The sequence below is a fragment of the Bos grunniens genome, chromosome 18 (genome assembly GCF_055505025.1).
Source record: "Bos grunniens cultivar Pamir isolate PY7600 chromosome 18, Bosgru_T2T1.0, whole genome shotgun sequence".
Classification (NCBI taxonomy): Eukaryota; Metazoa; Chordata; class Mammalia; order Artiodactyla; family Bovidae; genus Bos; species Bos grunniens.
Window position 1 is genome coordinate 61,846,156 of NC_141182.1, and position 4,409 is coordinate 61,850,564.

The 4,409-nt window shown below is 46.7% G+C and overlaps 1 pseudogene across 1 annotated transcript; it reads left to right on the forward strand.

Moving 5' to 3' along the window:
- Positions 1 to 2,029: 2,029 nt before the first annotated feature.
- On the forward strand, positions 2,030 to 3,433 carry LOC147354572 (solute carrier family 2, facilitated glucose transporter member 3 pseudogene; annotated as a pseudogene). The gene has a single exon (XR_015145172.1). The product of XR_015145172.1 is annotated as a solute carrier family 2, facilitated glucose transporter member 3 pseudogene (transcript).
- Positions 3,434 to 4,409: the final 976 nt, after the last annotated feature.

Sequence of the window (4,409 nt, forward strand, 5' to 3'; positions counted from 1 at the left end):
CACCACTCCACTTCCTGCTCCCGGCTTTTCCTTCTTGAGGAGCAGAGCTCCTGACCTCTCACATCAAGTATCACTTCTCTGTCTCTGTGCTCGGCTCTCCCAGCGACAGAACTCCTTCAGGAAGACCAAGTCACATCCCCTTTATCCTCTCCCATTAACTGTTCAAGACTCAACAAAGCGCAGTGCTTGTTCAATGTTTGTGTTGCTTGAATTCACATCAGACATGTTAAGCTGGGGTATAGCTGAGCTTGAAGGTCCCCACACTGGGGTGTCTCAGGTCAGGTGCAGACTGTGGGGAGTCGAGTCATGTAAGAGGACTGGGAGGGAGCAGGGTTGAGTGGGATCTCAAGTCTTATAGCTTGTATTTCTCAAGGTCCTTGATCTCAAGTGTCCACAGAAATGATCAATGAAAAGTACATAGCTGAAATAGGAAAGAGTTTTCTTTGAGCCAAACTGTGGCCCTCAAGGGAGACAGTGTCCCTAGAGCTCTGAGGAAATGCTCTGCTGAAGTGTGGTGTCCAGCACAGTCTTCTACTTCATCCAAGCAAAGGACATACATCAACATGACAGGGTGTATTCCTTCAAGGTTTCAGAAGAGACAGACTTCATACACGGACAGCAAGACGGTAGCTCCCTGGTGACTGGGAAGGGAGCCTTATCTCCCAGAGAGTGCTAACACTCATGCTATGAGGAGGGAGTTACTCATCCTTATCTTCAAAACAGTTGCTGTTTACCTGACTTGTTAAAGAAGACATTCTGTGAGGGTTTCATTCACACAGAGTTTAGGCTGAACCATGTATTATAAGTCAAAACGATGTCCCTATACCTCAATATATGAACATCTTCTCAATCACAAGCAGATAAAAATCTTAGAACTGTTTGATTCAGTGATTCTACTTTTGATGATGTAAGCAGAAGGATTGAATGCACACTCTGGAAGAGATATGTGCAAATTCCTGTTCACAGCATGTTTCACAACAACTAAAGCATGAGAGCAACACAAGTTTTCCATTGATCAAGAATGTATAAGCCAATATGGTAGGTACCCACAATAGACTATTGTTCACCATTAAAAAGAAAGGGAATTCTAACACAAGATACAATAGGGATGACCTTGCAGACATTTTACTAGGTAAAATAAACCTGACAGGAAAGGAGAGATATGGAATGACTCCACTTACAATGAAGTACCTGGAGTGGTCAGATTCATAGAGACAGAATGTAGAAGGGTAATTGCCAGGAAATGTGAAAGGGAAATGGGAATTACTATTGAATGGAACAGAACTGATGTTTTTGCAAGATGAAAAACTTCTGAAGTTCGCACAAAATTTGAAGGTACTTAACACAACTGACCTGCAGACTTAAAAATGGCTAAAATGGTCAATTTTGTGTTATGGGTATTTTACCACATGTAAAAAAACCTCTCAGAAACACCCCGCCGACCGCAGAAGAGTCAGGGCTGATAGTAACACTGCTCCCCGCCCACCCAGCCCCATCTCCACCCCAACAGCTCAGGGGTGAGGACTGTTTTCTGTGCTCAGGACTCCCTGCTTCAGTTCTTGGAGATGTCTCAGCTCCAGCCCTGCCTGGCTTAACCTCAGCCTCCCTGACTGATCCAGTGCTCCAGGCTCTGCTCCAAGGATCCAGTAAGTCTCAGGTCACCCTCTTCTGTGGGAGACTGGGCGTTGAGTTCACATCCTTCCAAAGAGACCCCTGCAATCCCAGAGCGCAGGAGGGTCAGCCTGGCTCCAGCCTGAGGGTGAAGAGACCCATTTTCCAGATGAAAGCAGAAGAAACTGAGAGCTGTTGTGTTTGTGTGAGAAGAGGTGGGGAGAGGGGAATTGGATCAAGTCTAGAGGTTGTGAGACTCTTCTTAGACTCTTTAATATAGAAATAATAGACTGAGGACCTGAAGGAAAACTTGCCGCCCAGAGAGGACATTTTGGAGGTTTTGCTGCCTGGAAGAGGGGTCTCTGGAGTCCCACTCTTAGATCTTAATCGAAGATTTGAAAAGAATTAAATTAGGGCCATGGGGACTGCAAAGGTCACCGCACCTCTGATCTTCACCATTTCAGTTGCTACCATAGGCTCGTTCCAGTTTGGCTACAACACTGGAGTCATCAACGCTCCTGAGGAGATCATAAAGGACTTTCTCAATTATGCTTTGGAAAAGCGGTCAGGAATCCCCCCGTCCAGCATGCTCCTCATATTCCTATGGTCCTTGTCCGTGGCCATTTTCTCCATGGGTGGTATGATCGGTTCCTTCTCCATCGGACTCTTTGTCAACCGATTTGGCAGGCGCAATTCAATGTTTATTGTCAACCTGTTGGCCATAGCTGGCGGCTGCCTTATGGGATTCTGCAAAATGGCAGAGTCGGTTGAAATGCTGATCGTGGGCCGACTGGTTATTGGCCTCTTCTGCGGACTCTGCACAGGATTCGTGCCCATGTACATTGACGAGATCTCACCTACTGCCCTGCGGGGCGCCTTTGGTACTCTCAACCAGCTGGGCATCGTTATTGGAATTCTGGTGGCCCAGATCTTTGGTCTAAACGTCATCTTGGGGACTAAAGATCTCTGGCCTCTGCTCCTGGGCTTCAGCATCATACCAACCATCATCCAGTGCGCTGCCCTTCCATTTTGCCCTGAAAGTCCTAGATTCTTGCTCATTAACAGAAAGCAGGAAGAGAAGGCAAAGGAGGTCCTCCAGAGATTATGGGGCACTGAGGATGTGGCTCAGGACATCCAGGAGATGCAGGAAGAGAGTGTGCGGATGTCGCGGGAGAAGCAAGTCGCAGTGCTAGAGCTCTTGCGTGCCCCCAACTACCGGAAACGCATCATTGTCTCCATCATGCTCCAGCTCTCCCAGCAGCTCTCTGGGATCAATGCAGTGATCTACTACTCGACAGGAATCTTCAAAGAGGCAGGTGTCCAGGAGCCAGTCCATGCCACTATCGGCACAGGTGTGGTCAACACCATCTTCACCGTGCTGTCTTTGTTCTTGGTGGAAAGGGCTGGGAGGAAGACTCTACACCTGATTGGCCTTGGAGGGATGGCTTTTTGTTCCATCTTCATTATGATTTCTTTGTTACTAAAGAATGATTATAGCTGGATGGACTGTATCTGTATTGGGGCCATCCTGATCTTCGTGGCCTTCTTTGAAATTGGCCCAGGTCCCATTCCCTGGTTTATTGTGGCTGAACTCTTCAGCCAGGGACCCCGCCCAGCTGCCATGGCAGTGGCTGGTTGTTCCAACTGGACCTTCAACTTTTTGGTTGGACTGCTCTTCCCCTTGGCCGCATTCTACTTAGGCGGCCACGTTTTCATCTTCTTCACCATCTTTCTCATTATCTTCTGGGTCTTCACCTTCTTCAAAGTTCCTGAGACCCATGGCAGGACTTTTGAGGAAATTACACGAGCCTTTGAAGGGTAGGTGCAGACAGGAACCCGTGGTGAGAAAGGCCCCATCATGGGGCATCCAGCCCATGAGGGACACCAATGCCTAAGACGTGCCTCCTACCCACCTCCCTCCCGTCACAAAAAGCAGCCTTGACCTCATCAGGTTGTAACCCAGGACCATTTCTGAATGCTGCTACTCAATTCCTTTCTCATCCACACACTCGATGGGTGCTCAGAGGATCCCAAGGCTGGGGTTAGTTGTTGTCATCAATGGCTTTTGAAAATTTCATTTCTTGGACATTCTCTTCAGCTCAGGAGAGACCAAGTAAACCTGCCTTCATTTCAGGAGGGATTGGCCACTTGGTATGTTGCAACCTGGCCAGCTCCTGCTCCCTTAGGTTCTAAAATTGCCTCAGGGCATTTTGGGGAGTGGGCTAGAAGGTACCATTCCTCCAACCTCAGACTCACCAGGAAGCAGGTACACTCAAGAGTAGGGGGCAGAGAGGGGTTCCATAAGAGCTCCTTCTTCTCTTCCACATAGCTCTACTGAGCAAATTAACTTGAGTTTTATTTATCTTCTGGTTTGATTTGCATAAATATTTATTTTTTTAATATAAAGTAATTTTACCAAATAATGAAAGCATAAGGAAATTGAGGTTAGAGGGAGGTGCTTCAGGAGAGGTTACAGGGTGGAAGACTTTATACTGAAGAGGTTAAGGTGTAATAAGAAGGGAAGGATTTAGGGAGAAAGGTCATGCATAATTGGAGGATGCATGATGGGGTGTGTGAAGTTTGCACGTTGCCTCTTAACAATTTCTATCCTCCCAATAAAAACTCTCAACTTTCTCAGAAAAGTCATGTGCCTGTATAAAGAAGCTATTGGTTTCCTTTGGAACTTTTTTCTTCATTTAAGATTATATGTAGTATTACTTGAAATCTAGGATTATTGCTAAGGTGGGCATTGTAGTTAATAGGGGTTTGTGGGTTCTAATTTTGGATGGAGTCCAGAG